Below are 24,620 nucleotides of genomic sequence, written 5' to 3'. Positions count from 1 at the left end.
AATACTCAGCACACAGGAAGAGACAAGTGACATGCACTAGGAGAATCAGGAAAGACTGTTTATTCTGCACCCGTGCTGGCCCAGTGGAGTCATCCCCAGAGGCCGAGCCCCCAGCCCTGGCGCTGGCCTACTTTTCTGCCTGGCCAGCTTCTGGGTACTTGGAAACTTTCTATCAGCTGCACAGGTGGGCGGAATTGCCGAGGCTCAAGGAAAAAAAAAGTGGGGGAGAGCGCTTATTGGTTGTGCTATGTGAGCAGTCAGCTGATCAAGAGGCAAGCAAGATTATAGAAGCCAAAAGCATGCAAGGGGAGTATCCAGCCTTGGACATCTGGCTGGCTCCTTTTGTTATCTGCTTTCGCTGGCTTTCCTTCTCAAACATGTTCTATTTTCTTTACCCTAATTTTAATATACAGTAATTTTCTTTTACCCTTATTTCTAGTTTTATTTTTACGTAAAATGTTGTAAATGTTAACTATTAGTAATCTTTGCTTATAGTGAAAATTAGGAAGCAGGCAATTGTGAACTGTCATATACTAACATCCTGTAGTAGGTGAGCAACTGTATAAATATATTTCATAATTTCTAGAAGTATATTCTTTCTCATAGTTAATTTTCAGTGTGGCGCAAAACATATTTATTAACGCACCCAAATATTTTTTGTCTCTTTGTAAAAAAATTAAAAAGCCAAAAATAGATAAACTTAGTTTTATGTTTAACAGTTAATATTTATCTTACTTGGAAATGATTTAGATATTTAATGAATATCCCTCATATAGTTTAATGTAACATAAACTTTTATTTACATTTATTTCAATTACTTGCTTTTAACAGTTATGCTTATATTAGACATCAAACATCTGCACATCTTCTTATTTTTCTTGGCAATTTTGAAGATATGCCTGCTTTTATTAAACCAACAAACTTGACTAGCTTTTATTTATCAAAGATTATCCCTGATTTTGTGAATTTGAAAACCATTTTGGTTAGCTTCTGTATTTCTGAGACTAAACTTGATTTACATAAGTGCTTGATTTTCTTTAAGCAATTAAATAGAGCTCTTTATAAAATAATTATGGCAGTGCCACCAGGAGGTAGAAAAATGTTACATATCTATGATATACATACATAAACTCACATAAATATACAGACAGAAGTAAACAGATCTGATAGCTGTTGTTTTAAACATTTTAGCCATGTCTCAGTTATAAAACTGAAAAGAATGGTTGGATCTAAATTGTGTTTCTGGCAGATGTACTAAATTAAGATTACCTGCTCAGATGGCCGGAGAGTTTTACTCAAGACTTTTTTGTTTGTTTTTATCTGCGTGCTGTAAAGATCCTTTTAGAGCTATTTTTGGAGTCATTTTGTCTTTTTGAAGCTTCGTCATAACAATCAAAGAATGCATTCCATTGTTTCTGAGTTGTTTAGAATCCTCTTTTTTAAGGGTGCCCCTTAAGGTGTATTTATTTAAGCTAATGGGTTCTCCAGAGTGGCTAGTATAATTCCAAAAGTTCATTTTACAAAAAGGCACAAGATCTTAATCAGAAGCAGGAGTTTTTGAGAGAAGTGGAGAGAGTTTTGACCAGGTCCAATATATCTTTGCCTTTAGATTCCTTAAGATGTCTTAACTATGAGGGAACATGTTTTTCAACAGGTGTTCCACAATACAGGGAATTACATGTTTCCTCCTTCTCTTTTGCACTGAGTAGAGTGACTTACTGGGAAGCCTTAACAAACGAATACGGATATGCACAATAAAGTCACAGAGTTCAAACTGAAAAGAGCTGAGCTGGGATCGAAGAGTCTTGCTCTCAAACTCCATGTTTGGTGAGATGAGAAAGAAGTGAGCTCAGTGGGTGCTTGTGGGTACCAGCTCATGGAGATCTTTGGATCCCACCTCTTTTTTTTTTCAAGTTTATTTATTTATTTTGAGAGAGAGCAAGAAAGTGAGAGAGAGAGAGACTGTATGAGGAGAAGGGACAGAGAGAGGGAGAGAGACAATCCTAATGTCAATGCAGAGCCCAATACAGGGCCCGAACTCATGAACCTTGAGATCATGACCTGGGCCAAAACCAAGGGTCATTCGTTTGCTTAACCAACTGAGCCACCCAGGCATCCCTGCATCCCACTTCTGATGCCAGTAAATGTCAAAAGTTCAGCAATAACAGAAGTAAAACCAGTTAATCACTGAAGTAGTAATTCATACAGGCTGATTGTGCACATGCCAAAAGGACTGTAAATCAGGAGCACTAAAAACATGGAATGGCTTTGTCTTCTCAGGGAAGTTTCAAATCTGGTCCCTGTATGTTTTTTTATTTTAATAATATAATTCTGGTTGAAGAGGCATTTTGGTGCTTTTTTATTTTTGCATAGCACTTGATAATGATATTTAACTTTATTTTGAATGTTTACGTCTTATTTTCTCATGACTGAAATTTTAAAAACCAGATTCTGGCATGTCTTCTGTTTCTCCATCATAGTAACAAAATAATGATGCAAAGTAGGTTCTAAAAGAAATGTATTTAATTGAGTTGAAAATACTAGTAATAAATAATGCTTTAAAATACATGATTTTTTTAAAGAACAGTGCTTGGTAAATTAATGTATTTCTGTGATCTCCTAAAGGCATAAATTTAATGAGATAGAAGGGTCCAAGAAAGTATAATGGGACCAGGGATGCTTTATACAAGGGTCAATGAAGTAAAAAAAAAAAAAAAAAAATCTCTGGCTCAGGATTCATTTTCTGCTTTTTGTATCTTAAATGAAAAAGCTCAGTACCAAAATAAGCAACCGAGTTATATTACTGCTTTAGAGATCCAAATAGCAATGTATAATGCTTGCCTTCATTGTTCACTCATAAAACTGTTATTTAACAGTCATCCTAGCCAGAACTGAACATCAGTTAATATTAAGATCTTATTGTGCATATGGCACTGTGCTAGGCATTTAGAAGGAGGCTGGAGGTACTTATTTTTACTTAATCTCTGCTCTTACTAAGCTTATAGTTAAGATAAATGCATGAAAGGGGGCCTACATATCCATACATGTATTAATGAGAGGTCTAAATGATAGGATACAGAATATGGGGGAAGAGAAGTACAAAACATTTGAAAGTGTTCCCTTGGTATTCTGTGTTTTGATGCCACTTTGAATAGATTTGTAGAGGGGAGAGAAGATGAGTGGGACTGGAAGTGCTGAAAAGAGAATAAAATGTAAATGTCCTTAGTGGGAGGGCTCAGATCTTGAACTGTTCTTGTATTTTCTTGCATTACTGGCATATAACTGGAAAGATCAGTAGGTGCTTCGTAATCCTCTTGTAACTTTCCTTACAGTAAACCCATGACTCCCCAAAAACTACTTACCTTATTTCACTGACCCTATCACCTCTTCAGACTTGGCTATCTTTTCATTTTTCTCTCCCTCTTCTGTAGAGACTTAATCTTCTGCAAGTTTCCTCATTTCTCTTTCTAGGAACACTCTGATGACCTCACTAAACTGTTGAGATTTCATGCTCTTCCTGACTCTTTTTGGCCTCTGAAAACCTAGTTGCATTTTCTCAGCCTATAAAGAGGCACATAAAATCCAGCCAAGAGTCAACAAGCCAAGATTCCCAATCTGTCTTCCTGGCTGACCTGGGCTGACTTCCCCAGAATGCTAGGGCCCTGCTCAATGATCTATGGGATTTGGCACAGGCAGTGAAGATTTCCAAACCAACACAAAGGAAAATCAATTCTGTTGGGAATTCCGTATCGAGACTCAAAGGTTTTATTTCTTCAACATATAAAATACTGTTGCATTTGTTTAGACTTGAAGCAAGAAGGCTAATCAAAAGTCATGGAATTGGTGATTGAATCCAAATAGTAACTGTTAAGAAGTGGGGAATTAAATGCTGTGGTGAAGTAACCTTAGAGAGTTCACCAAGAGGTGAGAAGGCAAAGTTCAGGGACAAACTTCACACGTATATTTTTGATATCGGTCCGTGTCTTCAGTTAAATCCTCTTACTTTTAAATTATTGCTCTTTCTCACTCTTTGTATCAGATGAATAACAAAACCTGTTACTTTTATCTTAGAAATTACTATGATATTAATATCCTTCTCATCCGTGTTGACTTGGTTCACTTTGCTTAATTATTCACTTAATAAATGCTCATTCAAACTGACTTTACCAGAGTCCATTTACCTCATTTACTTCTGCGTTCCACATCCCTACAGGAGTTACTGTTAAGGACTTCATTGTGTTGTTTCCCCCCATCTACCAATTCATTTGGACAAGCCCTGACTCCCCTTTCGAGATGGGGCCTTTGGGAGGTGATTTCATTATGAAGTCATGAGGGTAGGGCTTTTTATGATGGGATTATCATGCTTGGAGACATCAGAAAGCATGCTTGCTCTCTCTTTCTCTCCCTGTCTTTCTCTTTCTCTCATGTGAGGACACAGCAAGAAGGTGACACTGTGCAAGCCAGGAAGAAACCTCTCATCAGAACCCAACCAGGCTGGCACCATGACTGGGACTTCTAGCCTCCAGACGTGGGAGGACATAAATTTCTGTTGTTTAAGCCACTCAGTCTATGGTGTTTTGTTTTGGCAGCCTGAGCAGACTAAGAGTTACATTACTAAAAAATAAATATTAGGGGTATAAGTAATAAATCTCATGGTTTGTGAGTTTGAGCCCTGCATCGGGCTCTGTGTTGACAGCTCAGAGCCTGGAGCCTGCTTCAGATTCTGTGTCTCCCTCTCTCTGCCCCTCCCCTGCTTGCACTCTGTCATCTCTCTCTCTCTCTCTCTCTCTCTCTCTCTCTCTCTCTCCCCTCTCTCTCTCTCTCAAAAATAAATAAACATTAAAAAATAATAACAATTAAAAAAAATAAATTTTATTATGTTGCTTACTTGCTTATAAACCTTTGCTTGTTGGGGTATGGTTCATATTCCTAGACATCGAATATAAAGCTCATAACAATTCAGGTATTTACTCAGTGCTCCATTCACACTGAACTTTTTACTACTCCCCAAACAATTCTTGTCCTATTACTACTCTAGGCATTTGCACATACTATACTGTTAACTCTGGATTTCCCTGTGTCTTAGTTAAAAAAAAAAAAAAAAAAAAAACTCCTTAAGATCAGATTTCATAACCTTAATGAAATATAATATGTGATCACTGTGTACCCACAGTGTTTTCTTCGCACCTCAATTGTAGCAGTCCTGGGTGCCTGGGTGGCTCATTTGGTTGAGCGTCTGACTTTGGGCCAGGTCATGATCTTGCAGTTCATGTGTTTGAGCCCCAAATCGAGCTTGCTGCTGTCAGTGTGGAGTCTGCTTGAGATCCTCTGTCTCTCTGTCTCTCTGCCCCTCTCCCATTCATGCTCTCTCTCAAAAATAAATAAACCTTAAAAAAATAATATCAATTGTAGCAGTCAGTCCTTAGACTGCTGGGGTACATCATTACTGTGTGTGGCCATAACTAATTGCTCTGTTGGACTCTGAGAGCTGGAAAGCAAAGTGCCCTTCCTTACTCATCTTCATGTTTATAATCCCCAGGAAAATTTCTGGTACATATTAGGTACTCAGTAAATATTTACAGATGGCTGGATGGAAGGGAGAAAGGAAGAAAGGGGGAATGAGCAAAAGAAGGAAGGGAGGAAGGGGAAAGGAATGATTTGGGATTGGCAGGTCAAGTCAGTAAGCTATATTAATTGATTTTTTTCCTTTCTCTCTTAGGAAATTTCAGATTTCCCTTCCCTTCCCTTCCCTTCCCTTCCCTTCCCTTCCCTTCCCTTCCCTTCCCTTCCCTTCCCTTCCCTTCCCTTCTCTCCCCTCCCCTCCTCTCCCCTCCCCTCCCCTCCCCTCCCCTCCCCTCCCCTTTAGAGAGAGAGCATGAGCAGGGGAGGGGCAGAGAGAGAGAGAGAGAGAGAGAGACTCCCAAGCAGGCTCTGTGCTGTTAGCACAGAGCCCAATGCAGGGATCAATCCCATGACCCTGGGATCATGACCTGAGCTGAAGTCAAAAGTTGGGTGCTCAATCGAGCCACCTGGGTGTGGCTTTTTCAGTTTCTAAATCAGCAATTTTACTTTCTAAATCAAAAGAGGAAAATAGTTTATTTCTTTAGTGGATAATTAAGATATATGTCTCCAAACCATTGTCATCCTCAGTCCCACCCTTCTAATTCCCTAATTTTGGATAGCTGTGGACAAGATGATTTTTCATTCCTACTGTTTTCTACATACCAAGAAAGTGCATAGGAAACACACATTTTTAGGTGGAAACAAGTCCAGTGAACAATTATCAGAGGAAAGATACAATAATGCATAGTAATCATTCGCTCACCTTGGCCTTTTGGGGCTCTTTAGTCAGAACAGATCTTGGATATTGTTGTGAACAAAAGAGCCAAGTCTCTGTGTTGGGAAAAGATGAAGGAGGGATTGATTGGCATTTTTCTTTTAATGTATTTTGACAAACCTCTTCCCACATCATATATAATAAGGCTGTCTCTAAGATTTTCCATTTAGTATAAGATAAAATGTAAGAGGAAGGAAGTGATATTTAAAACTCAAACCACCTGTACCTGTGTCTGCCCTCTAATAGAGATGGTGTAACTTGTACCATTGGGGATGGAACACTTTCTCTCCTTAGCAGAAACTGGTGAGGGAGGTAGGCAATGTGAGAATGGTGTATAAATCTCATTGAAATTTACAGGAGAATTCTGTCTTTAGAAATGCAAACAAAGGCCCAGGGCTCTGGATAGGGGCTAAACAAAGCACAATTTGTTGACACAGAAAAGAAAGATGCTGGCTGGCTTCCTTCTTTCCTTTTTCTTTCTTCTTTTCTTTTCTTTTTATTTTCGCTTTTCTGTTCTTTTCCTTTCCTTTTTTCTTTTTTATTTTTCTTTTCCCTCTCTTTTTAAAATCTTATTTCCTTTTTTTTTTTTTTTTTGATGATAATCAGTGAATAGAAAAAGAGTTTAGGGGGAGAGGTCGAAGAACCCAATCTGTGGAAATATGTAACAGAACATTTCAAGAACAGAAGGTCAGGTATGAAATGACAAATTGAACATTTGGGTCTACTATCTGTCCCCCAAGTTCCAACAGAATGAAAGAAATACACATACACATATGATTGATACCACAAAAGTGCTGGAAAAAGAGAAAACAGACAGTACTTGAGGATTTCAAGGAAATCTTCACAGACTAAAGGAGAATGATGAAGGAAAGTGAGAAGAGTCATTCATTGGCCCAAAATAGCAGAATAAGATCAATTCTAAAAGAAGGACATCCAGAGGGGCACCTGTGTGACTTAGTCGGTTAAGTGTCCGGCTTTGGCTCAGGTCATGATTTCGCAGTTCATGGGTTCGAGTCAGGCTCTGTGCTGACAGCTCGGAGCCTGGAGCCTGCTTTGGATTTTGTCTCCCTCTTTCTCTGCCCCTCCCCCACCCATGCTCTCTCTGTCTGTCTGTCTCTCTCTCTCTTGAAAATAATAAACATTTTTAAAGAAAATTTGTTTTAAAAATGACTCCCAGAGAAGCTTAAAGTTAAATCAGGAAGAGCCTGAGTAGGCTGGGGGTGGTTGGCAGTCAGAAAGGTTGGGCCCAGATGGCATCATCATCTCTGTCCTGGACATTCACAATCATCATAATCTTTTTGCAGAAAATTTCACCAAGTGGAAAGGATTCTGTGTAGTGTAAGAAAGGAAGAAGTCAAGTCAGGATGGAAGTAATATTGCATTCCCGAGTAAACACGGAGTAAAGTATGAAGGAAAGGCAGTTCTCCCTATATAGCAGAGAAATATACTAAAATTCTCCATTGCCAGAGAACCCTGAGCCTTCCTGTGGACTTTGTGCTCATGTACCTGCAAGTCTACACAGAGCTTCCCTTCTGCCATTTCATTTAAGTGAGAATGCTGTTAGGATAAAAGGCCTGAAACAACTGCAGAGGAAAACTGAATAAAATAAAATAAGAATATTAGCAGCTACACTAATCAACCCCGTAACCATCAACTAATAAGCAAGCATTCTAATTATGGAATAAAGCCAATAATAGGAAAGAGAAGACAACAATAAAAAATGGGATAACTGATACCCGAGGAAACAGATAATTGAAGACATAAAAGAGAATTCTGTGAATGCCAGTGGAAAAGTACTGGAGGACATTGGGGAGGAAGTTGGTCAATGTGATTAGGGCATCTGTGTTGCTATTGGTGCTTATGGAAGTTAGGTTCCTACTCTTGCATAGAGACTGGTAGATAGGGGCACTATTTCCTTTGGTGTTGGTGATTGCAATTCAAAAGGGTAGCTGTTAGGTGTTTGAAAAAGACATTTTTGTGTTATAAACCTGGTAAGAGGCTGGGAGAAGATTTACATGTCAAAGCGGCAGAGAAAGTGTTTACAGTTGCAAATTGTCTAAAGTAAATGCTCTTAAAAAAGGGAGATCAAGAAGAAACATATCTAAAGAGCTGAGTGGAACAGTAAGTCCAGTTGGTCACCACTGTGTATAGAAAGTGGGCACTGGGTAAAGGTTTCTTGATAGAATATAAGCTGCCTCTCTTTAAATTGCCATAAAACATCTGTACAAATTTCCACAAATTTATCTATAATTCTGAAGATCAGATGATTCACTAGTGAGATGTCAGCATGACTGATTCTTTCTGAAGGCTCTTGTGACGAATCACTTCTTTGCCTTTTCCCAATTCTAGAGACAACATACACATTCCTTGGCTTGTGATTACTTCTTCCATTTTCAGAGTTACCGGTATAACATCTTCTCTCTCTTGTTTCCACTTTCACATCTCCTCTGACTCTGACCCTCCGGCCCCCTTTTAGGGACCTATTTATTGGGCCCAGCCAGAGAATCCAGGATAATCTCTCCATCTTAATTATATTTGCAAAGTCCTTTTTGCCACTTAAGGTAACATATTCACAGTTTTTAGAAACTAGGACATGGATGTCTATAGAGTGCCATTATTCGGCCTCCTACAACTTTGTAGCATGCTCCTTGCTTGCTGCTGTCAATTCAGGACCATTGATCTCACACTCTGCATCTGTTTCTACCCAACCTGTAGGTCTAGGAAAAAGGCTTGGGAAAAAGGATCTACACATACATATGTAGACATGAGCACACACCACAGAATCACTAACATAGTCCCTTTGACCTGAACTGACAGTTCTCTTCATTATATATCCAAGTCCATGTCTGAAACCCCAGAAAGCGTGACTTCCCTAATGCTGGGGACTTCCTGGCCTCCCTAGTTGGAGTGTTATCTAATAGTCTTACCTATCCAGATGTGTTCCTGATGATGATGCTGGTTTCACTTGCAAATTCCCATGTAATGCTGAGCCCTCTGGTTTGGGATTTTAATTTCACTGGATAATGATCTTGGTGATTTTAAACATTTCCTGTTGCTTGTTAAACTGCCTGCCCGATTCAGCTCCAAATAACAGCTTTAAGTACACAAGTGAAAATTTAGCTCCTAGTATTTTACAACTACTATAATTTTAAAATCTGCTTTCAATTAAGTAACCTTGTAATTCTAAAAAGTGGTTGTGTTCCAAAGAAGTGCTGAAATGCCAACTGAATACAAGTCCACTTTATGTCTGGCAGAAACTGTATAGTTGTCATGTGGCTTAGCATTGAAAAGCTCATTCAGTAGTGGTTCTGACATGACTGGTATAGTGCGACATTTAATATTTGTCTTTATACATCTCCCCATGATGTCAGAACAATCTCCAGTAATCAAAAGAAATGAAAAGAGCTAGAATAAAGTATTTGTTAAATCTAAATATACAGAATTGACATTTTCAAGAAAATGTGCATAAGGAATGTATTGATTTAGGAAATGAAGATCATTTATGATTCTGGAAGCAGGGTAGCTTTGAGAATATGACAGTAATCTCTTTTATGTTGCCAAAACTCCATTTAAATGGAATCAGTTTTTCAATAATCTTGAAGGCAGTACCCCTTTTAGGGATATAGCCTAATAGGACTCAGTCATTAAAGAATCAAGTCCAAGCTTCATATAAAATTTCCTTCATATTAAAAAAAAATAAAGTTAAAATTAATGCAGATAGTTGACCTTAGAAGTGAGATGTAAACTTACACAGAGTACTTGGAGATGCTATTTACTGCAAAATATGCCTGAAATCTATCAGTTGATCACTTACTGGACTCCAGATGTGTGCAGTCATAAGAAAAAGCAGAATTGCTTTATAAAGAATAGAATCTGTCACAGTTTTATATATAAATTGTGAAGCCATATCTATGTTTTAAAATGAAATAAAGAGCAATTTATCATGAATGCTATAGCTTTTGTTCCCTTGGAATTGTTTATCCCATAATTGAGTCTTTCTTTTCTTTTTCTTTCTTTTTTTAAATAAACATCATTGAAACATTTTATCAGAGTTTCATATTTTTTGTTTATTTGTAAGACATTATATTTCAACAGATGTAGGTCAAAAATGTGCAAGCTTGGATTTTTTCTCTTTGTTATTTTATCTTAGTTTTTTTCCCCCCAGACCATCATTCAGCCTTGGAGAATTGTTTTGATTAGAGAGAGGTCTTTGAGAGGGTTTTCAGTGCTTCATGGCTTGTGAAGGCAGGCAGGCAGTTTTCTTTTTGTCTTTTTATCTGGCCAAGGACATCTACATATTATGTCAATAGGCATACAGAAATTTGTAGGCTGGGGTTGAGCATAAATTTCTTTTTCTCCGTAGACACAGAACTAAAAGTATCAAATTGAACACATTTATACATGAGAGGCCTCAGGATTTGTCCTTAGACTGCATTGGTGTATATTCTCCTTTTCAATATGTACTTTTTTAAACACCAGGAGAAGTTTGAACAACGTTAAAGCAAATGCATTGATGACATCCACAGGTTTTATTTCAGTCCCTGGAGTTCTAGCTGTGGTTTACATCTAGCCCATGAAGCCTGATTTACTCACTAACCTTTCTGTTAGATACCTGGTGATTTTATTTTTCAGCAGTGTAATGGTTCTATTGTCCCCACTAAAAGATACATGTTTAATTGAAACTTTTAAAGAGGATGTGAAAACATATATTTAAATATGTTTATCAGATATTGCAAAGAACTTTTGAGGTAGTCAAAAAATGTTTCAAGTGAAAAGAAAAAAGCCTTTATTTATTTATTATTTTTATTTTTTTCACTGTTTGTAGTGATACTGAATGGCATTGTTTTGATTGATGTAAAATAGTGTGATAAAGGCTGTTAGATGACTAGCTGGGATCTATCAACTTGAATTTATATGTGGAATAATTAACTTGATACTAAGCAAGAGCAATCCTCCAAATTCCAACATAAAGTTGTAACACCAAGCCTGGTATGAGGGCGTTCAATCAAACTCATTGTAGCAAATAGGTTTCTGAATGTGGCTTCTCCTTTCTTGCAGAGAATGGACTGATTATTTTCCCAAACAATAAACATGTTTGGTTTTTGAAACTGATTACTGTGTTGTCTCTATTACTCACAGATCAGCTGGCTCTATTCGGTAACAGAGGTAGGAGCTAAACTCATCTTAGTTGTTGCCCACAATTTATGAAGAGATAATCCAGTTCATAGGAAATGAGGTACTTCAAGTATTCGGCGAATAGAAAGTATTTCTCTGTTAGCATGGATTCAGGTTCAAATATGTCTCATACTGATCTCTGGACTGTTGCTGTATGCCACGTTGATCCATGCAGGAATAATTGTAAAGAGTTTCCAGGATTTCTTTTACTATCAGAAAAAAACACCCTCGAATCACTTTGCCCAAGGTATATAGTGAAAAACATGAGTCCGAGCATTTTGAGCTTATAGCCATGGATAAGGTGTGTAATTTGTTTGGTGCTGAGTTCTGTGACACGAAAAGTAAATTACTATTGGGAAGGATATGGCGGGGGAGATTCTATTATTAAAAAAAAAGATTTTTTTTTTTTTTTAGCAGCAAGGGTTTTTAAGGTTTAAATTTTTATTTCAAATGTGCTAGCTTGAATTTACTGATCAGTCCATTGTCATCCCTTAAAAGCATGTGGTTTTTAAATTGATGAAACTGGTGAATACAGGTTATGCCTTTTTCTTCTGTCAATGTTATGAAAATATCCTGGTGGACTAGAAGAATTGCCAACAAATTAAAATAAATAGAATGTCGTAATTTTTATTCAAATTGAATAGCAAATGCGTATAAAACATCCCTAAGATTGTACATATCCTTTGACCCAAAGAAGTTAAGAATGTGGAAAATAATCATGTGTCTGAGCCAAGATTTTGCTGCATAACCTTGGTAGATTAAAATGGGTAAAGTTAGGTAAAACAACTTGACTGTCTGTCTGGTTATGGTCTGAGTATATATATTGAGACATATATAATCTAGCAAAGATTTAGGTAAGGTAGATACTTTACAGCAATGATAAACTGTTATATTCAGTAAAAATGTATCAAGCACCTACTATATGTCAGACACAACTCTGGGTACTGATGATAAAGCAATAAAGAAGACAAACAGGGTTGTGATCTTACTGAATTTCCATTATATATAGAAGGATTGACAATGATAGAAAAGCATATTTAACATATATTTTAAGGGGAAAATGAAGTGTCTTAACTTGGTTCCCTGGAAGCAAATCCAACAGCAGATGATTTATGTGCTATTATTTTATTAGGGAGTGCAATCCCAGAAAGCAGAAATGAGGCACAGAGAGAGTGAGGCCAGGGAAGAAGGGAGAGTCAATAGTTAGAGAAGGCATTACTAATATGGTCCCCACTAAGTGAAACCAATGATTGGACCAGTGAGACTGAATCCTTCTCAAGAAGCCATATAAACTATATACCCAGACTCTGGAGGATGAGGGTTGGAAATAGAAAAGGGGCTGAATGTATCTACTGGCATCTCGGTTGATCCATTTTCCCCTGTAGGAAGTTAACTCCTCCATACTTCCTGGTTACTCATTAGTGAGGGTGGACACTAAGTGGGTTCATCCGTAAGGATCCCCAAGGCATGTCAAGTGTGCCTATGTGAAGCAGGTCCGAGACCACCCAGGAGAGGCCTGAGCATCTAGGCATATAGAACACTGGCTGAATACCTTACAGAGTAGTATGACTACTATGATCCTATCTTTGATATAGAAATTCTTATAGTATTAACAATGATTATAGTTGGGTTTTGAGAATATGGTTTGTATTTATTTTATTTTATTTTATCTGTTTTTTTCTATTTTTTCCTGTAGTATGATTGATTTTATAATAAGAAAAATTAAAAATTCATTTTCAAAGTGTGATTTTATTATTCTCCATATTTAACAAATTCTCATTTTCTCCAGTAGTTGGTTATTTACTTAGATTTGGCTTAATTTACCCAAATTTATTTTGGTAAATAAGATAAAAAAGGATTATCAGCTCCAGCAAGCTGCCAAATTAATTAATAATTCCCTGTAATCTGTATATATAAAAAATGCTAATGATCCCACTGTCATAGGATATGATCCTGAACACTAGGAGCTTACAAGTGATAAGTAAGATAGGAAATACATGTCAACAAATATATAAAACATATAAAATATTTAGCATGTTAAATGGTAATGAAACATTTTCTATGGAGATAGATGAAGTACTGAGTGGAGAAGGGGAATGTGCGTGCAATTTTAGACCAGCTGACCAAAGAATGTCTTACTGTGAAGTCGACATTGGAGAAAGTGAGGAAAGTGAGAGAATGATCCTAGAGATAATTTAGGATTGGAAGAACTTTCCCAGGGAGGAAACGAGTGCAAAGCTTTGAGATGGGAGGGTGCCTGGCATGTTCAAGGAACAGCAAGGAGGCTGGACTGGGGAAACTGAGTGAGAAGAAAAATAGAACTACAGTGTTTAATACAGTAAGTGCTCAATAAACTTTAGTTGAATTGCAATAAATCTAGTTTTGAAATTGTGTATATATAATATATAGTTCTAGGTCTTAGTATAATGTGTGTCAGAGAGTAAATTGACAGAATTAATGAATTCTCTTATTCTTGCATTTTCTAAGAATCTAATTTATATTTTGGAAATATTTCATAATTTCACAGTTTTATGTATTGATGCTTGCTGTACTTTGTTTGACTCCTTGTTAGATGATAAATTTTATGAGAGCAGGACTATGTGTGTTTTTATTCATTAGTGTAGTTCCAACCTGGCACACTTTTACAAGAATAACTTGCTACCTTTTCAGTGGGAATTTCAGGGACAAGTAAGTTCAAGGTGTACATAATGTAATTAGTTGGATTTAAATTCACTGTAAGGACACCTGGTTGGCTCAGTCTGTTAAGTGACTGACTCTTGATTTTGGCTCAGGTCATGATCTCCCATTTTGTAAGATCAAGCCCCATGTCAGACTCTGTGCTGACAGCACGGAGCCTGCTTGGGATTCTCTTTCTCTCTCCCACTCTCTGCCCGTCCCCCACTTTTGAGTGTGTGTGTGTGTGTGTGTGTGTGTGTGTGTGTGTGTACCTACGTGTGCACATTCTGCCCCTCTCTCTCAAATAATAAATAAATTAAATAATAATATTTATTAAATTATTTAATAAATAATTAAATAAATTCACTTTAAAAAATTTTTAAAAAGAGCCATCGTTGGTCTTCTAAGCAGAAATATTCTGAGATAAATTGTGGGGAGGATAGGGAAAACCATGTAAAAACGGGCAAAATGGCAGCATGATGAAGGCTCTCCAGATCAGATACATTGATCTGGCAACAGTGACCAATTTAGAGGAAGGTGAACAATGCTCCTTCTTCATAGCTTCCTTCACTCTGGTGTATTTTATTCAGATATGTAGACTGAAAATAAACCCATTTTTATTGATTTTTTATTTTTTTAATATGAAATTTATTGTCAAATTGGTTTCCATACAACACCCAGTGCTCATCCCAAAAGGTGCCCTCCTCAATACTCATCACCCACCCTTCCCTCCCTCCCACCCCCCCATCAACCCTCAGTTTGTTCTCAGTTTAAACCCATTTTTAAAGGAACACAGAGTGCCAGCACGATCTTATTCCATATTCATACTTGGTGCCTCAAGGCTTTCAAGTAGAATTGTCCTTCTACTCTGAATGTTTTCCTCATTACCCCTCCTTTTGCCAGCTAGCCTACTCAGTTTTCAGGTTTCAGGACAAATACCATTTCCTCTGAGAAACCTTACCTGTCTCCAAGACTAGTTCAGATCTGCCTTTTTATATGCTCTCTTGGCACCAGGTTTTCTCCAGGATACCTTTCAACTGTGCTGCAATTAAATAACCACTAGGAAATTAAAGGTTCAGCTTGGTCTTCCCCATAGAGATATGTAAGGTCTGAAGCACAGGGACCATCTCTGTCTTGGTCATCTCTTTGTCTCCAATGCTTGGCACATCTTTGAAACATAGATGTTCTACAGTTAAGAGAGGTAAAAAATTAATTGTTCAGATAAGCATAATTTTAACAAAGGTCACAGAAAAGATCCAGTCGCAGTTACTTTTCTAAAGAGTCTTAATTTAAGAATATAAACTGAATCAGGTTATACAGAAATAAAGTGCCTATAAATGGGAAGAAAACAAGTTAAAGCTCTGACTGCTGGAGGTACTTCCAGTTACACTAAAAATATCATCTAGTATCTTATAAATACTCTGTCATGCAGATATGATCGAGTTAACTTACCTCACAGAAATAATGAAAATCTGTCATATATCAGCTTCTGCTTCTAGTAATACTCTGATGCCAACTATGTGTCTCTTTTTAAAGATTGTAATGCTTTATTTTTGATATTGGTTCAGCATGAAGTTATAGCAAACTACAGAATTCTGTTACAATTACCAAACACTGCATAATTTCTGTCTAATTATACAGAACTAATGTGCAACCTCTCTGTATTAATAATAAAGCAATTAACCTAAAATACCAAATTGGTGTGAGTTCCTTGACTATTTTCTTATTACCACAGTCTGTTCCTGGTTTTGAACAATTGTACATTGTACTTTATAAATGTTAACTGCAGATAAAGTTTATCTTTATATCTATTACAATAGCCTTCACACTCATCACCTCCAATGTTCTCACCTTTCCCATTCCCTAAATTTGTGTGTATGAAAAAGCTGACGTCTGCAACAGGAGTTCATTATAAATCAGATGAATTTATGGACAATTAGAAATGTTAAGAGATATAATATTATACTACCATAATCTTTTGCATTTATTTTTCTCCTTTTTTTTAAATACCAATAGATCTTGTAGGAGACACTTCCATTGTGTCTGACACTTCTGATGTTATGGTGTCAATGTAAGTATGTGTGAAAACCATTACCTTGTCAATTCTGTGATGTCAGTGGCAACTAGATGTCAATGAAAATGTATAAGGTTCTTCCATTATCATCGTAACAGCTTCTGTAGTCTTTTAAATATATCAAAAGACACTAGTCTGTAAGAAAGACTAACTACCGAAAATTGCTGCCTGAATTTCTTAAATTTAAAGCTGGGGTATTGCATTATGATTTCTCTTTGCAGCCAGCAGTAGAAAAAATATGTAGAATCACAAATAAATAAAATAATAAGTAGGTTATTTTGTGGCTAAGGTTGTAAAATGACTTACTGTTTTGAATTTTTAGAATTCAAATGGCTGGTGCACGTAACAGGGAAAATTCTTATTTATAAGTGGAAATAATGAAGAGAACTTCAGCTGTAGACAATGCTATGTTGAAAATATATTATGAAATACACAAAAAAGTAGGAAGGTCACTGGAAGCAATTACCTTACCTAAAATTATGCCCATCAAAATCAGCAATGTCCCTGTTGTGGTATTGAACTGTTCATGTAGTGATTTCCTAGGCAGAGAGTAATCACGGCATATCACTAATCTTAGGTAAATAACACTTAGGTCCTTGTGTAATAAAATAAGTATGGATTGCTTTGTACTTTCACACCATTTATGTTTCTTTCCCATATGTATCGTGTTGTTTAGCAAGGCTCACTCACTTTTTAAATGACTCTTTAAGCATAAATTTTGCCGCACTTTGCTTTGGCAGATGTTGAGTACTTCTAAAAGTACTTGAATGGGTACTTTTGCCATACAAAATGCACATGCACATGCACACAAATAGTGGCATCATTTGCTTTAGGTTCTAATCATTGGAGATGATAGGATTTGGGAACTTATAAAATATTAGGAATTTGTTTAATTATTTTTAGCAGTTTGCCTATTAGATCTTTGGCATATAAAATTCTTAGAATGAGAATAAATTTATAAAATTTTAGGAATATGTATTGTGTATATATACCCTGTCCTTCAAAAACCTGACATTGTGAAGGGGGACAGAAATTAAGTATATAGGTTGATTACAATTCCAAGAGGTACTTTTTTTTTTTCTAGGTTTTTCATCCTGAAGTCTTGGAGACTTTGCAAAAGATAGCTATGTTAGTCGAGCTGTCTTAATGTAAGTGTAGGGTTTTCTAGGTAAAGAGTGTATGGAATGACATTATTAGAAGACGAAGTGAACTGATACATAACAAAAATTCTATCAAAATAGGTGTATAGGGGCGCCTGGGTGGCTCAGTCCATTAAGCATCCAGCTTTGCCTCAGGTCATGATCTCATGGTTCATGGGTTCGAGCCCTGTGTTGGGCTCTGTGCTGATACCTCAGAGCTTGGATCCTGCTTCACATTCTGTGTCTCACTCTCTCTTGGCCTCCCCCTCCCCTGGTCATGCTCTGTCTCTATCTCTCAAAAATAAATTAAAAAAAAAAGTTAAAAAAAAAAGGTGTTAGTGTAAATGATGTGTGTTTGTGTATGTATATATATAATCATATAGCCATGTTATAAGTTGATTCATAACCATAAAAATACATTTTTAATTTAACTTTTGGAAATTTTATACCTTTATTTGATAATCAGCTGTTAGTTCTCATCTACATTAACTGTAGATTTTTGAAAATGGTGACAGGTACATAGGTAACCAGTGTATAGAGCTTCATCCTTGTTAGGTTTTCTGGACCACCACACATGGGTACGGTGTGGAACATCCCTTATTCCTCTGGCCCAGGCAGCTTTGTTGCGCTTGGTGTCAATGCACATTTGGAGTTCCCATCTCCTTCATGGCAAATTTCCTCTGAGTGCCCATGGGGCATGCTTCTTGAAACCCACTCTGTGGATGCGATTGTGAATGTTGATGGTATTTTCTCTGGTCAGTACCTCATGGTTGGCAGAACAGCCCTTCTTCTCACTACCCTTCCTTGAAGAAGCCATTCTGCCAAGCCCTGATTGGAAAAGCACATCTCATTTTTAATTTGGGGTCAAAATCTGTTGTCTTTATTATCTGGGTCTAAATTTAGCATACCCCCTGCAAATCTTTACTGATTATTTGGGGGGGGGGCATTTCAGAATTTGTAAAAAGGACAGAAAATAATCAAAGCTTTTAGATTTCAAATGAATTAATTTGCTATTTGTGAGCAACTTGATGAAAATTTGAGAGGAAAATTAAAGTGATTGAATTAGATAAGACTTTTAAAGATTATCTATGGATTTCAATGAATGTGTTGAAATATATAATGTGTATATTCCATGATTTCCCATTTGCAGAATAATCAGGAGTTGGCTACATCTTAAAGCAGGTGTGTGTGTGTGTGTGTGTGTGTGTGTGTGTGTGTTGCAGACTATGGAAACTTTTCTGAAAATGCCATTTTCTATCTTATGGCATGTACCAAAAGAAGATACCATTAAAAAGGAAACCATCAAGCTTAATAGTGTCTTTCAAAGATGAAAGCCCTGTAGATTAATTCTGGTGGATATATAATGTACTTCTTTATCTTCACCCATATACATGATTGGGGTTGAGAGTGAGAGTGAGAGAAAGAGAGAGGATGAGAATGTGTGTGTATCATCTATCTATCTATCTATCTATCTATCTATCTATCTATCTATCTATATATCATCTATCATCTATCTAAAGACGAAGGAAGCAATAAAAAAACAATTAATGGAAAAGAGAACAAGAAACTGTTGCTACCTGGAAGAAATAATAAATATTCGGCTGAAAAGCTCTGCTCTCAACCATGGGATTTGGCATCTCTCCAACTGGAGAAGACCCTTTTAGAAAACATATTCTCCTCATCACGGTGCTCTGTTTTCCCATTTGTGAGAGTGAAAGAGAAGGCATCACTAAGAAATATGTTCTCCAAACTTTTTAAAAACAATTTTCCAATTCTGAATCAGATACATCCTTACACAGCTTGAATCACATGCCAGCAGCATAGTTCATATCCCAAATCTAAGACATTGTAGGAAATTCAAACTGAATTTTCATTCTAAAGACAATAGTGACACTGAAAAGAAACCAGAGCTGCTTACCTCAAAATGTGAATCAAACTGTGCAAGTGGGTGGTGGTTAAAAATATTCACTAAGCCTGACTTGATTTTCTTTAGGATGGGTGATTGTAATTCTTCCCTAGCATGAACACTTTAAGTAAATTTGGGTACCTTTGTTTGCATTAACTCATTGTATGCTTTCCTGAACTTTCTGTTTTATTGTTGTCAAAAGGCAAAGATGCTGAAAGACAACACACTCCAAACTAAAAGTTGGCTTCCTCAGCTAGGGCAAGTGTTATCCCTGAGGTCAAGGACTGTCTGAATCAATAACACACCATTCTATATAGTTGAATTTAAATGGTGAGTCAGTTCACATAATCTAAATTCTTGTCAGCTGCAGAAGAACTCTTTAAAAATACCTTGCTGTCATCTATTTCTTAAAACTGATTAGCAACAAATTACTAGAGACCATTCTATCAATGCATCAATATATCTTGATGCACTAGCGATTTGGGCAAGGTGGTGTTTTTCTTCATATTTAGCTGCTTATCAAGTACTTTTTGATACATACATATTTATTTTCAAGCACCATTTAGAAAATATTATCTAAAGTTGCTGCATCCACAGAAATTTTAAGCCACTTATTTTGTTTCCAATTAACAAATGTATTTCAAAGGCGGTGAAAGCTGATTAAAAAACCTGCCACACATCCACTTTATAATACAAAATAATTTATCTCAAATGAAATTCAAAATTTAAAAATAGACTCCCTTTGCCAAGCATATAACAGTTAATAATGCCTTGATTTTTCTTTTTTTTTAAAAAGCATTTGCTTAAACTTTGACATATTTAGCACACTAAATTCCAACTTAAAAATAATTTTGTATATAGTAAGTAATTCCATTGAGCTGAGTATATCTGGTCATTATTTCCCACCATTTATGAAGAACTTATAGTATCTCAGGGACTATTTTGTGTTATTTTATTCAGTTATTGTTTTATTTTTATTCACAAAAATCCTGTGAAGTGGGTATTATCTCCACTCTGTGGATGAGAAGACTGTTGTGAGGTTGAATAACTTGTCTTAAAATCTGCCTGGCTATTAAACTTTTAATTGGAATTCACACCCAGTTCTGTATAATTACACAGCCAGTGTATGTTTAACCATGCCATTCTTTCTTAGAAAAATTATAGAATCAAATACTTCTTGCGGTATTTTATAAGTGTGATTCATCCCATGTCAAATTATGTTTTTTTAAATTTTTAATGTAAACAGAGTAGTAAAAATGTGGAAATCTAGGAGAAGTGGGAAAGAGAATTAGAGAAGCAGGTCAGTTGATGGTGTAAGTAGGGTTGTATAGATGGTATTCCTGGTCCTTCTTTCTCAAATTATGGTCTAGGACTTCTAGTTAGAAATGCAGAATCCCATCACTCTGTCAGGCCCACCCAATGAGAATGTGTGCTTTAAACAGATCACCAGGTGATTCATCACATTACATTTTCAGCAGCACTGGTCTGGGTCACTGATTTGACAGAGTAGAAACTGAGTTGGTATTTTCACTCACTTTGGAGAGCTTGAGTTGACCTGCAGTACTGTCTGTAAACCTGGGTTCAGTACTCTAATGAAGAGGGAGAATGCTCAGGAGGGGTTACCATGGGATTTAGATTGGCTAAGCCACCAGCAGTCTTTCTAGCCAGGCTCAGGGGAAATCATATCAAAATAGTAGAGACTTGGCAAGCTGCCAGCCTTATCACACTAGCTTCTTTTTCTTTTTTTCTGTCCAGACCCATGTCTTATGTCCATATATGTTTTCACTTCAGCTCCTGTCTGAGCATGAAGAGAACACAGTTGGATGATGTCAAAAGAGTAAAAGTGAAAAGATAAATAACTGGTGAGGGAAATTTGCCCCCCTTGGTGAAGCAGTGAACAAGTGTTTCAGAGAGGAAGAAAGGGAATGAAAGTGCATGGGTGGGGACCCCTGGAAGGCTCAGTCAGTTAAGCGTCCGATTTAAGCTCAGGTCCTGATCTCATGGCTCGTGGGTTTGAGCCCCATGTCAGGCTCTGTGCTGATACCTCAGAGCCTGGATCCTGCTCAGGACTCTGGGTCTCCCTCTCTCTCTGCCCCTTCCCTGATCACACTCTCTGTGTCTGTCTCTCTCTCAAAAATAAATAAACATTAAAAAATTTAAAAAAAAAGAAAATGCATAGGTGAAAATGTAAAGGATTTACTCAAGACCTCTCAGAATTAATATCTGTTTGGAATCTAAATTTAATACCTAGTTTGTCACTCAAGCCATGGGGTTATTTTTTATCTGAGCGTATAATTTTCATATCATCAAGAGAAAGGGAATCTTGGCTAGATGTAAACCTTTACTAGCAAAAGATTTTTAAAGTATTAATAACTTTTATTGAATTAAAAGGGTGTAACATTAAATTATAACCTTAACTGTCATAATAATATGGCATAATAGCATAATTATGATTAAATTATTATCACTATTACATCTGTCACAGATGAATCTCCTAGATAGATGAAAAAAATCTCACTTGTTCATTATTTTATCTTCCCAGCAAGTGTCCTACTGTCATGTCACAAATTCACATAATGTCCTTGAGAGCTGGATTTTCTGTTAGAAATTCAGAGTTAACACTGAAGTATGTGAAAATCACAGATGGCAGAGTGAAATTCCTACTGAATATACATTTGATGAGATTATGTGTCTCATTTATTCCAGCCACAAAAGAAATATTTTGTCCTTATGAACTGTGCTGCAGTTAAACTTGTTTTGGTGATAGTATGTGAATAAGGATGAACTGGGTTGAAAACTTTAAAGCTTAGGGAAGTCTTGTCTTTTTTACTCTGGAAACATAGATATTCTACTGCCCCTTGAAGCACACTGCTCTTGATGAGGTGCTGTCTCATTTCCTTTTTACTTTTAAGTTTAGAGAATACATGTTGTGATCAAATATATACCAAGGTTATCATTAATGATTTAAAGAAACAAAAAAAAAAAAAGGTTACCTTTATATAGCATATACACAGAAAAACTTACTTCTATGTGTATTACTCTCTTTATAATCTTTATAGTAGATTTTTGAACTGTGTATTATTATGATTTGCAAATGAGGAAGTCAGAGTGGTTAAATGATTTGCTGAAGGTCACATAGCTAGTAAGTGGCAGACCTATGTAAGACTTACCTAGATGTTGGATGTTTAGACTATTTTTAATTTGTTCATTCATTCATAAAATATTTATGGAACACCTATTATATTCTAAGTATTGTACTGCATACTGGTGTACAATAACAAGGAAAGAGAAAACCTGTCATTTCTTGAAGTTTGCAGTCTAATGGCAGAGGAGAAAGGCATGTAGGGACAGACAATTAAGTATGGAAAACTGAGTAAGTTCTCTAAAGGAGAGATTAGGCAGAGGATCTCAATGTACTGAGAGTCATCAATATCTATCCCCAAACCAAGTCCTTGAGCTGGGGATTGAAAGAAGAAAAAGGAGATACTTTCATGAAGCAGAAGGTGTGTGTGTAAAAGGGATGTGGTAACTGGGATAGGGTAATATTTTGAAACAACAGGAGCAGCATATATTCAAAGCCCCAGTGTAGCTGGGAGTTTGGTATTTTCCAATTACTACATGGTCAGTGTGGCTGAAGCGTAGATGGCAAGGGAAAGAGTGGAGTGGTAAGTGATGAGAGGCAAGAACTTGACTATGCATGACCTTCCAACACCCTGTGAAAGATTTGAGTCTAAGGCAATGGGAACCCCCTGGAGAACTCTGTATGTTTTAGGAGTTGGGTAAAAATGGCAAGATGTACATTTTGAAAACTCACAAGAGCTGACATGAGTGGATTAAAAGGGAAATAAGCAGTGGTGAAAATCAAGAAGAGTGAAATTTGAGGCAGCTGGATTATGACTACTAGATACCCCAACTCTTTTTTTTTATTTTTTAATTTATTGCTATATTTATAAATAATATACATATCTCATTATTTCCTGATTTATCAATTTCAGGCATTGACTTCCTGCTAAGATTGGTGAGCCTTTTATACTTCCCATTTTATTTCCCAGTATTTGCACATTTATATTTTTACTTATTATTGTTACTATTATTTTAGTTTTGAATATAGTTGACACACAGTGTTATATTATTTTCAGGTGTACAGCATAGTGATTTGATAAGTTAATACATTGTGATACAGTCACCACAAGTGTAGCTACTATCTGTTACCATATAACATTATTATAGTATAATTGACTCTATTCGTTATGCTGTGCCTTTTATTCCCATGGTGTATTCCTTCCATAACTGGAAGCCTGAATCTCTCACTCTTCTTAACCCATTTTTCCCATTCTTCCACTCCCCTCCCTTCAGACAGCCATCAGTTTGTTCTGTATATTTATAGGTCTGATTTTGTTTTGTCTGTTTATTCATTTGGGTTTTTTTGTTTTTGTTTTTGATTAAATTCCACTTATGAATGAAATCATATGGTACTGTCTCAATCTGACTTATATCACTTAGCACAATACCCTCTGGGTTCATCCATGTTGTCTGAAATGTCATGATATCATCTTTTTATGGCTATATATACATATATATACATATATATGAATTATTGCATCATATAGTATTTCTATTTTACATTTTTTGAGGAGTCTGCATATTGTTTTTCATGGTGGTTGCACCAGTTTACATTCCCAACAACAGTGTATGAGGGTTCCTTTTTCTCCACATCCTTACCAACACTTGTTATTTCTTGTGTTTTTGATTTTAGCCATTCTGACAGGTATAAGTTGATATTTCATTGGGGTTCTCGTTTACATGTCCCTGATGATTAGTGATGCTGAGCAACTTTTCACATGTCTGTTAGCCATCTTTATGTCTTTTTTGGGAAGATGTCTATTTAAGTCCTCTGCCCATTTATTAACCAGATTGGTGTGTGTGTGTGTGTGTGTGTGTGTGTGTGTGTGTGTGTGTGTTGATTATGTACATTCTTTATATGTTTTGGATTTAACCTCTTATTAGATACATCATTTGAAAATATTTTCTTTCATTTAGTAGATTTCCTTTTTGTTTGTTTAATGGTTTCCATCGTGGTATGAAAACTTTTTATTTGATGTAGTCCCAATAGTTTATTTTTGCTTTTGTTTCCCTGACTATAGGAGATTTATCTAGGAAAATGTTGCTATGGCTGATATCAGGGAAATTACTGTGCTCTCTCCTAGGATTTTTATGGTTTCAAGTGTCACATTTAGGTCTTTAGTGCATTTTGAATTTATTTTGTGTACAGCATTAGAAAGTGGCCCAGTTTTATTCCTTTGCATGAAGCTG

The 24,620-nt window shown here is 36.4% G+C and overlaps 1 protein-coding gene and 1 pseudogene across 1 annotated transcript in view; both read left to right on the top strand.

Annotated features, from left to right (window-relative positions):
* LOC128775927 (translation initiation factor IF-2-like) overlaps positions 1-24,620 on the top strand; it is a 497,738-nt gene that overhangs the window by 165,137 nt on the left and 307,981 nt on the right. The window lies entirely within an intron of this gene.
* LOC109271842 (60S ribosomal protein L15-like) overlaps positions 17,976-24,620 on the top strand; it is a 35,864-nt pseudogene continuing 29,219 nt past the window's right edge.

Source organism: Panthera pardus, unplaced genomic scaffold, assembly GCF_024362965.1.
Source record: "Panthera pardus isolate Hobbes unplaced genomic scaffold, ASM2436296v1 HiC_scaffold_11, whole genome shotgun sequence".
NCBI classification, from domain to species: domain Eukaryota; kingdom Metazoa; phylum Chordata; class Mammalia; order Carnivora; family Felidae; genus Panthera; species Panthera pardus.
The sequence above is the reverse complement of the archived record's forward strand: the minus strand, read 5'-3'. Positions and strand labels throughout refer to the sequence as shown.